Below are 11,609 nucleotides of genomic sequence, written 5' to 3'. Positions count from 1 at the left end.
AATGGTATCATCTGTCTGACCTCCGTTTTCACTAGATCAGGTCTCTTGGTCCAATGGCTTCCCGCTTAAAGGAGGCATTTTAAGTGTTATCTTTGATGTGTTGCTTAGCACTCACCAACATTGAAAGGGTCGTTGAGTTAATCCCATTGAGTCCGTTTCGTCCCGTCTACGAGACCCCCTCCGTTGGCATAATGGAGGCGCCAGAATAGCAGAAATTTGCCTATTTTAACAAATGCAAAGTCTGTTTTCTTTCTCCTAGTAGTCATTGTGGAGTCTCATGACCCCCTAACAGGCGGTGAAAGTCCCGACGAGCTAACGGCTAATGCACAACCAGCTAATGCTAGTTGCTTATTTCTCTGCCTGGCAACACGAGTTGCCAGGTACTAGGTATTATTGCTGATTGTGTGACACAGAATATTATTGCTGATTGTTTGACACAGAATAGGGATGCTAGGTTTTATGTGGTTAATTTGTTTTTTAAGGACTTTGTAACTCTTTGTTTTTTAAAGAGAATTATTTTGAGCATTAAGGCAAATGTAATACAGATTTTGATTACATATAAACAGAGTTTGAAACACTGAGGAAGGCCTAAGTACCGAAACGTGTCCGTTTCTCTAGATTGACTGCTGCTGCTGCTTCTCAAAAGAGTGTGGATACTTCCTTCACTGTATACTTGTCAAGAATCTGCACCCAGTTTCACCTCAAGAGACCAAACTTCAAGACTACCCTTTGAGTTGAGCGTGCCTTTCCCCTGGAAGTGAGTTGTTTATCATCAGTATCATGTCAGTATCATGGTGAGGATGCAGAAGGAGAGTGACTTAGTACCACTTCCAACCCCTCTCACAGCCTGTTCTCCCTTCTGCCGTCGGGTAAATCAATGGTTCCCTAAACAATAAAAGCCTGGAGATCGAGGCTAATGGTTCCCAAACGTTTTAGCTAAAGACCGAAAAGAGAGATTTAGACATTAGACATACATTTTGCCTGGGACCCAAACTAGTGAAATAGAAGATCTACAAGCTCACAAAAAGGGGGACATTTACGCGCGACCCATACAAAGTGGCCCACTGTTTGGGAAACAGTGGGGTAAATGATACAGGAGCATCCGTAGCAGGACGGCAAGGATGTGGAAAATGTTATTTCCCCAGGCAGTCAGACTCTTGAACTTCAATAAGAAAAATCCTGCCCTTTCTCAATCAAATGATTGTCGACTTCAGGACGAGGATCAGGCCACAACACCATCCAATGACCATTGATTGCTCAGCTGTGCAGAGGGTAACAAGTTCAACATTCCTGGGAGTACTGCTGACAGACAACCTGGCCCAGAGCAGCAACACCACTATTATATTGATTAATAAAAATAAAAATAAACACATTTTTGATTAACCATAGTCCATGGTTAATCAGTCTGAACTGTGTTTTCATGGAATTAATTGCTGCTGCCAGCCATTGTACTCTGGTGTGGGATAATCTATATCTTGCTTAAGACATTGTCTCCAAATATGTGCTTTTTAGACCTCTTCAAATGTTCTGCGAGCTATGTTTGTCAGGAAGAAGACACAATCTTTATTAACCTTATGTTGACACAGTAATGTAGCAATCTGTTGATTACAGTGAGGCTGGGACACTGTGAGTAGGATACATTGTTGTCTTTGACCAAAATTGCCACTGTAGATCACGCAGGGAACTGTCCAGCTGTCAACTTTCTCTTGGCACAGTTCAGGGAACAGCTGTAGTACTCGACCATTCTTTCTCCACTCTCCTCCTCCTGAGACAGCACAGTGCCCTATATTACTTATATTGGTCTACCTACACCCAAATTATCAATACATTCATCTAGTATATGCTTATTTCCACTAATCTGTTAAAATATACAAATTATCTAATTAAATGGGCACATTACAAAAATGTCCTCGGCAGAAATAGATTCTACAGGACAAATTACCTTGGGATCAACTGTAAAAGTGTGGTATGTGACCATAGTTTTTCGCCAACAAGTCGTCATAATTGATACAGAAATGTTTTTTATGGCCATATTAGCTTATTACAAGAACAAATAGCAGTTTATTGGGATATTTACTGCTTCAGAAGTGGTAAGATATACAGGAATAATAATATTTATAAAAATAATTACTTGGAATAGCATTGAACAGAAATGGCCATGGGTTTGCTTTAAGTCGTTACATTATGCATAATATAGGCCAATTAACCACCATAAACATACCCAATGGTTACACTGTAATTATCCTTACACCTGAATGAGATAGAATCTTTATTCTTTTACCAGGAAACCACCAAAACACAAGTTGGATGACCTTTACTCATTATTTCTGCTAGTTTATTCAAATATGCAAATCGTATCATTAACTATGCACGATACAAAAATGTCCCAAGCAGAAATGGATTCTACGTCCAAAATTACATAAGGATCATCTGAGAAAAGTTTGGTACACCCGTTTATCAGGTTGTTATAGGTTTTGCCCTGTCTGTATACAGTAGGATGATGTATTTGCACTGTATTAGCCATACTGGTGACAGTAGATGTATAGTGTTGTCTGTTGACAATTTGTTGATCTGTGAGCCCTGCCCACAGACATAACCAGACACATTACCTATAGCCCATGCTCGACTCAGTTCCTTTCATATACAATGCACCACCCACCCCTCTCATAGTCTGATCTCCCTTCTGCCGTCTGGGAAACGATATACTGTAGGACCATCAGTGGCAGGAAAGGATGTGGAACAGTTTTTTTCCCCAGGCAATCAGACTTTTGAACTTCAATCTCCCTAGTAGATAGTACATGAACTTTGGGAGGTATGCATTACCATGCATTAAAATAGATGATATGAACTCTATGGATGAAATTCAGTTCACTCTTTAGTAATTCAGTTTTGATATGTTGTTATCTGGGTATATGCTTATTTTTTGTATATGAATTCTTCTAGTTTTTAGGATTATTTTAGGAGTATTTTTCTGCACTATTTGTTTTTATTATTTTATGAATTCTGCTGTCTTTAACGAGGAGAAACATGATTTAGTTTTTTTCTAACGTTGCTTGCAGATGGAAAACAAATGACAAATAAAGCAATCTTGATCTTGATTAATCCCCCCACTAGGCAGTATATGAAATTGGGAGTTCTGCATTCCTATGCAGATTAGATGAGATGAACTCTATAGGTAGCGTTTCTGAATAGCAGTTGAAATTAGTTTTTCTGTCCAATTTTCATATTCCATCCTAATTGGCAACGTTTGGCTTTCAAAGTTTGCAGGAGTGGCCCGTTTTGAACAAAATGCCTCAAATCCTGAATGCAGCATCCAATTGCTGTAGACCAAGGAACAAATGCCACCCTGTATACATTTTTCAAATCGGCCTCATGATGGTGCTACACCAGGCAGATTCACGTTTTGGCCTAATAGACCAATTATTTGTTTACTAACATTGAGCCTGGACGCACAGGTGATTGTTTCACGCAATCAATTCCCAACCTGTTTCGGGGTGCACTGGTTTCAGCACACCCCAACCCCCTCTTGTGTGTGTTGGCTAGTGAGACGCGTCCTAACGAGACCTGATATAATGGGTTTCGTTGCGCGCATACTGGCTGCACGCAGCCAGTATGACGTCGTCTGTTAAGGGGTCTATAGCTCTTGAACTGTAGGTCATACAATAAAAAAATATTTATCATATCAATTTCCCCTTGGATTCCTTGGATCATTACGCAACTCCCAAAATAAGCCACGCCCATTTTCACCTGTTTTCTACCATGTTGCGCTTTCTTTTTGCAAAACACAGTTGTTTTGGTCGCAGCACAATTTACGGTACACTAATTTGACATAATAAGCCGTTATTACAAATAATGTGTTTCTTATTAGCAATAATATTTTTTTATTATTAAGAAACAAGCGTTGTTATACCCTTATTTTCCACTATTATCCCTTAATTATGTTCTAATTAGAAATTGAATGAAAAGTAACAAAAGGTGTTATTAGAAATGGTGTTCTCTGCTATTAGACAGAAACAAACACAGTTATACTCTAATTATGGAACATAATTCCTAGAGGCTAACAAAGCCTAATAAGACCTAACAAAGCCTAATAAGACCTAACAAAGCCTAATAAGAACCCCGCAACTACTAACTACACGATGTGATGTTAGGCTACTATTAGTCTACTGTAAGGGTTTCGTTAGAACAAATGTGTTCTTTATTAGGCCTTTATTTAATGTTATTTCCACTTACTTCAAGTTACTTTACATATAATTACAACAGAACTGTACCGTAAATTGTACATCAGCCATTCCGGGCAAACTTCATGACACATTATATTCTTCCTACCTTTTTTTGATTTTGGCCTCCACACTTAGTGATTTTTTCGGATTTAACTTTTGTTTCGGTAGTGACAAACTTTCGTTTCGGTAGTGACACAATGGTGAAAAAATAAACTTACTAAGTCCAGAGCTCGATGAATGTTAGGGACCAAAAAAAGTCACTACAAAGTACTACCAATCAACTCTAAATTGCCTGAAACTACTCCTAACAGGTTTTTGGGGGGACGATTTTGGCCTCCACACTTAGTGATTTTTTCGGATTTCACTTTCGTTTCGGTAGTGACAAACTTTCGTTTCGGTAGTGACACAATGGTGAAAAAATAAATTTACTAAGTCCAGAGCGCGATGAATGTTCCCTGTTTGTATTTTTACTCATGCAAACTGAGAATAGATGGACTTTTACTTGTAACAGAGTATTTATATTATCACTACTTTTACTATAACAAGTTTATCATTTGTTTATAATAATCTAAGTTAATATAAAAGTTTGAATATAAGCTACTTCTTCCACCACTCGCCTATATCACAGGAAGAGTGTGTGTGTGTGTGTGTGTGTGTGTGTGTGTGTGTGTGTGTGTGTGTGTGTGTGTGTGTGTGTGTGTGTGCGCGCACGTACGTGCGTGGGCGTTTGTGGCTTTTTGAATCCATACCAGCAATGGTGGAACAAGTACTAACATTTTTTACTTATTAAGTATCAATACTGTAGAAATACTCTGTAAGTGCGGAATTCAACATTTACCAGTACAAAAGTATTCGTATTAAAATATACGTAAGTACTGAAAGTAATTAAGTACTCATTTTGCAGAATGTCCCATTTCACAAGTTTCCAAAATGTATGAAAATGCTTTGAAAATAGCCAATCTACAAGCTCACAACAACGCAACGCTTTTCTACTTGTTGTGAGCTTGTAGATCGGCTATTTTCATAGGGCTGAAATGGTTAATGTATGTTTTGTAATAATAATAAACATTTACAAAGTAACTAGTAACTAATATTTTCAAATAATTGTAGTGGAGTAAAAGTACAATATTTGCCTCTGAGATGTAGTGGAGTAGAAGTAAAAGTTTTGGAAATTGGAAATACTCAAGTAAAGCACAAACACCTCAAAATGTAAGTACGTACAGTACTTGAGTAAATGTACTTCGTTACTTTACACCACTGCATCCTCCACACAGCAGTAGATGATTTAGTGCTGATGACTTGGGTGAAGATCCGGTTGGAAAACAGAAACGGAAATGATACGTCCACGTACGTGTTCAACACCGGATCCAGTAGGCGGGGCTCTAGACCGGATGTGAATACGGGTTTAAATTATTCTTAAATTGCACGCAGGCGCGCCACGACTGGTTCCAACAGTTTGTTTGCAACGTGCACTGCAAGCTGCTCTGTAAAAGGTAAAACTGATGTTTGATTTATATCAACATGACACGTTTTTATCCACCGATATTTAACACCATTATTATTTCAGCATTCGAGGTGTTCTAGGACTGAAGTATTATGACACCAAAATGGACATAAATATGAAATATTGTGTTTTACAACCGAGGGAGAAAAATACATCAAACTAGTCATTTTATCGAGTCTGACTTTTACCTCATATGCAAATAAGTCAAAAGTGATAAAATACTTCTATAGTAGTCTTGATCCAAGGCTATTGCATCAAACAAACATTTGTTCCAAATGATCACAACTAAATTGTCACCCAAAGTTTAAACCTGGCTTAAACCACACTCACTGTGTGGGGGTTTGTAGATCTAACCCTGCCATACATAACATTCATGTAGATTTATAATCTATTTAGGATCTTGGTTCTTGGGTCAATTTTGGTCAGGGATTTTATTTATGGTGATCGAGTCTTGTTGGTAGTTTTAAACGGCTCGTAAATCCCCATAAATGAACCCAATCCAACACATACAGCGTTTAAACCCAAAGCCACGGATGTTACCCGTCCATACGGGTCAGGTTTGTTCCGTAATATTACTTAACGTTGAATAAAGACGCGTGTATGTGCCTGAACGCTGTTCTATTTCCACATTCACTTGGAGTGTAATACCTGCGGTCACCTGCACTTTCCCAAATAGTGTGGTTTTCTGTGTTTTAAGGCTCGTGCGTTTACATGTCTGTATACATTGTAAATATAAAGTGATTATCTTAAAGCCATAGATGTTATCCGTACATACGGGGTGTTGGTGTTCTCTTGATGTTCAGTATAGTTTAATAAAGAAGTGTTTAATCCCGTCTGTGGATGAACGTCATTGTATTTCCTGGATTACATGGGGTGTAATACCGGCGTTTACCTGCTGCATCAGCGCCACTTACACCCATTGAATGATATACATAGCTCCAATCGGAACCTCTCCCTCCGCTGTATAGCTCCGAGATGAGTTTTTTTTTTTTTTTTACCCCTTTCTGCATATCCTATCCAAAAAGTAAAGGTTTTCTAAAATGCTCTCAGATATTTTAATTTCTAGCGCGCAATAAAATCTATCCAACGAGTTGAAAAAAGTGTTTTAGCTTCTCTCCTAAATGTTTTTAAGACATACCCAGTTGCGCCCGCAGAGGCTACATTGCTGATTCCCCTACTGATGAAATGTTGAATTGCACCTTCCTAATGCATAATATTATGGAACCGGCCGAGGAGAGAAGCTATTTAAACGCTTTTTTCAACTCGTTGGATAGATTTTATTGTGCGCTAGAAGTTAAAACATCTGAGAGCATTTCAGAAAACCTTTACTTTTTGGATAAGATGTGCAGAAAGGGGTAAGAAACATGTAAAGTGGAAAATATTCGAAAATGTCCTGCTCAAACGGCACTGGGCCACGTAGGACCTCACCTCGGAGCTACTTAGCGGAGGGAGAGGAAATGGGGCTAATATATACAGTGATATTCTGACAGACCAGATAGCAACATTTATTAATTGAATAATACGGAATATTACTGTACACAAAGGGTCCGTATGGTGGGATAACATCTGTAGCTTTGGGATAAACACTTTGTATATAGAGTAATATACATTTATCAAGATGTTTGAGACTTTAACATGGAACTAACTACACACACTATTTTTTGGAGTGTTCAAGAATGTAATAGATAGGATCATAATTAGCCCTGGTCCAGAGCGTTAGTGAGTTCTCTCTAACGCTCTGCCAGGCGCTCGGCTCTGCTTATAGACGAGGAATTCCACTTCCCTGCGAGGGCTCCAACTGTAGTAAAAAATAAACAAAACCACTTCACCAAAACAAAGACTGTTTTGTGTTGTTGAAAGTCTATTCTCGGAGGTGGGAAGCCTCTCGGCACCCCACCTTCTCTGTAAAATACATTTTTTGACCAGAAAAGAAAGGCAAAATCTGGTCAATAGAAAAAATCCATTGACCAGATCTGTAGAGGGCGCAGTGGAGCAACCAAAAACATTATTTAGAAAATATTATTTCTATTCTGGCCAAAAAGTGTATTTTACAGAGAAGGTGGGGTGCTGAGAGGCTTCCCACCTCCGAGAATAGACTTTAAACAACATAAAACAACCTCTGTTTTGGAGAGTAGTGAAGTGGTTTTGTTTATTTGTACTACAGTTGGAGCCCGCCTAGGGCAGTGGAATTCCTTGTCTATAAGCAGGAGAGATAACAGTGCTACATTGTAACAGGAGATTAAAAACTCTATTTACTCTTTAGATTAATCTAAAATAAATATCGATATCAAAACCGATTACAATAATGATGAGTCTTGATCCAAGGCTAAGATGAAACTATAATATTGTCTCCATCGGGAGGAAACCTCATTATGTCCAAAACCTTTTCAGGATTAAAAAATGGCAAACGTAGCAGATCTACAAGCTAAAAACGTGTCGCTTTGCGCCACGTTTCAAGCTTGTAGATCTTCTACTGTTGATGCTTTATGCGACGCTGTAGTATAGATCAAGTAGGACGAGAGATTTCTGCCCGACAGTTTCGAACACTAGCCTAAAAAACTTAAAGGTAGGGTAAGTGATTTACTTTGGTTAAAATAAGTGTTAAATAGCTCTATATTGTGATAGTACTCATTGCTATAGAGTGTTTGTTCAGTAAAATGAGTCTTCATGTCTCTCCAGCTCTTTATTAAACAGAACATGCATTTTCAGTGCCCTCTCCTGATTGGCTTAAATGTCACCTACCTGAACATGTACTATATTCTGTTTATTAAAGAGCGGGAGAGACCCCTGTGACCAAACAAACGCTCTGTAGCAATGATTACTATCAGAATATAATACTTTAACCTTTTAACAAAAAAAAACTAAAAATACCAAAAATATAACTTACCCTACCTTTAAGGAGTATATAATGTCTTTTGTTTGGTTCTTTTTTTTTTTACAATCTTAATATTATATTCTACAATATATTAAATGTAATATTGGTGTATATCTGTGTCTTGCAGGTTAATCATGTGGTGACCTTCTGCAGAGTGGACTAAATCTACTTCATACAGTGAGTTAAAAACGCTGAGTCATGGTTTCTAGCTATGACTCAGCGTTTGACTCGCTGTATGAGTTCTTCAGTGAAGGTCCTGGATGGATGGAGTCATCAGGAGATAGCTGGTAATAGAGTGTCTGTAACTCAGGACAAGGGGCAGGAAGATGGAACTTCGACACAGCAACGAGCCCTGAGAGCTGAAACGTATAACGGTGCCAACGAACGTTCTCCGTTGGAGATACAAGGCGTACGGTGCTCGGGACGTGGTGCCATACAACCTACGCGGCTCTATTAATACCAGCTATCTTCAACCGAGCGGCGGGAGACCCCACACGGTACGTACCTGGATCACACCTGGCCAGCAGTGGTGGAAAGTAACTAGGTGCATCTACTTGAGTACTGTATAAAGTACAATTTTAAGGGATTTGTACTTTTCTTGAGTATTTCCAAATTTCAATACTTTAACTTTTACTCCACTACATCTCGGATCCAAATATTGTACTTTTTACTTCACTACATTTATTTGAAAACTTTAGTTACTAGTTACTTTGTAGATTTTGATTATAATTACAAAAAAATATTATTAACCACTTCAGCCCTATATACATTTCGGCCATTTGAAAATAGCCGATCTACAAGCTCACAATGCGTTTTGTGAGCTTGCAGATCTGATATTTTCAACAGATTTTAATATATTATGATAACTTGTGAAAGGGGATATTCTACATAATGAGTACTTTTTATTTTTGGTACTTTAAGTACATTTTGATACCAGTACCTTTGTACTTTTACTCAAGTGAATTTTGAATTCCGGACTTTTACTTGTAACAGAGTATTTCTACATGGCAGTAGTGATACTTTTACTTAAGTAAAAACAAATCAGTATTTTTTCCACCACTGCTGGCCATTATAAACCAGGGCTGTGTCACCATTACAAAATGGAAGTTGACGATTCATTATCACATAAATGATTGCGATCAAAGATTTAACTGTGTTAGTCGTTGAGCATTGGAACATTATGAATACAAATGTAATTTATTTTTGGCTTTTAGGGCTTCATAAATAAGAGTTGCACAAGGCAGATATGACAAATAATATACATTATTTAATTACAAAAAAATACATTCATAGTGGGATTAGCAGAGTGGAAATAGCCAATCTACAAGCTCCAAACGTGTCGCATCGCAACACGTTTTGAGCTGGTAGTTATGCTATTTCCACATTTTTTTTGTAAATATTTGAACATTTTTAACATGGTAATGACTATGACGATTATGCAAAACATAATTGCAAATTCAAATAATTGCAATTAGGCTATTATGTAATAATTGTGACAGGTCTAGTATAAACCCTAGGGTTTATACTCATGGTAACTGATGACTGGTATCAGACCACACTTTGAGAGCCACTGGTCTAGCGGCTCAGAGCTAAACCAAGACGCCTGTGGTTTTATTTTCAAGCCGAATCCCAACCCTCAACATTCTGCCTCCACCAGTGTTGGGGCGTGCTCCCACCGCACTTTTATTTTACCTCTGGGGCAGAATCTGCCAATGCTTTGTCAATGCAAATGCGTGGATTCTTGGAAAAAATCCGCAAGACCAGGAATCCATGCATTTGCATTGACAAAGCATTGGCAGATTCTGCCCCAGAGGTAAAATAAAAGTGCGGTGGGAGCGCGCCCTTATGGAGAAATTGGTGACCTGACAAAAGATGTGTCCATCTTGTGGACTTCACATGTCAAACATCCAAAGTCAATCGCTGTTAGTTTATGAACGGAGTTGCTCTGTTCATAAACAAACAAACGGTTGTTATTTACATTTGGACATGGTGATGTTTTTGTGAAGTCCACGAGATGGTCGCATGCTTTCTGAAGGTCACCAATTTCACTGTAACAAGACACCTTGCTGTGTAGGTAGGAGGCAGAAACTGGAGTTTTGGAATCAGCGGCCATATTGGAAATAAATTGGGCCTCTTCTCACTTCCCTTCACAGGTGTTACCAATGATGCTAATGAAGGCTCTGTTCCAAACGGACCCTTACGGGTGTGTAACTCTTTGAGTGTACAGATGGAAACGCATCACAGGTCCATTTGGTTCCATTTGTACACTCAGAGTTATGGGTGTCCTTTGAGAACCACTGTGCTACACTAAATAGAACAGTGCCTTCATTAGTATCATTGGTAACACATGTGAAGGAAGTAAAAGAGGCCCAATCCTTGGCCAAATGCATATTTATTTGGGGTATGAAAATTTGATATGAAACTTTTGAGAGCCACCGTCTTTAGTTGTTTCTGGAACTTGATGAAATGATAAGCATTGTAGACTTTACTTGAACATGGTGTTTGATACAGGAATAGACGGCACCTCTTTGCTAAATTGGCAATGTTTCTCCCAAAATGTAAAACAAATGAAGAATTTACAAAATGTTCTTAAAGCAGGGGCCTTCAACAGGGGGTCCGGGACCCAGAGTTACTACAGGGGGTCCACCAAATCTTTTTTACATTAACCACTTGAACCCTAGCATCCCTTTGCTGAGGAGAACTTAAGCCAAAAATAGCAGATCTACAAGCTCACAACGCCTCTCGCTGCAAGGAGTAGTGAGCTTGTAGATCGGCTATTTTTAGCAAAGAGTTATAGGTGTAGAGGGAAAAAAGAGCAGCAAAAGTTTATCTCAAACACAATTTTATACAATATAGAGGGGGTCCCTGCTTCATCTCTCTCTCTCAGCTAGGGGGTCCTTGGCCTGAAAACGTTGATGACCCCTGTCTTAAAGGGACAGTTTAAAACACTTTTTCCTATGGATTAGTCACCCCATGGAGACTTGAATTCATGGATATGTTTTTGTTT

The sequence above is a fragment of the Gymnoscopelus microlampas genome (assembly GCF_963454915.1).
Source record: "Gymnoscopelus microlampas genome assembly, chromosome: 1".
NCBI lineage: Eukaryota > Metazoa > Chordata > Actinopteri > Myctophiformes > Myctophidae > Gymnoscopelus > Gymnoscopelus microlampas.
The sequence above is the reverse complement of the archived record's forward strand: the minus strand, read 5'-3'. Positions refer to the sequence as shown.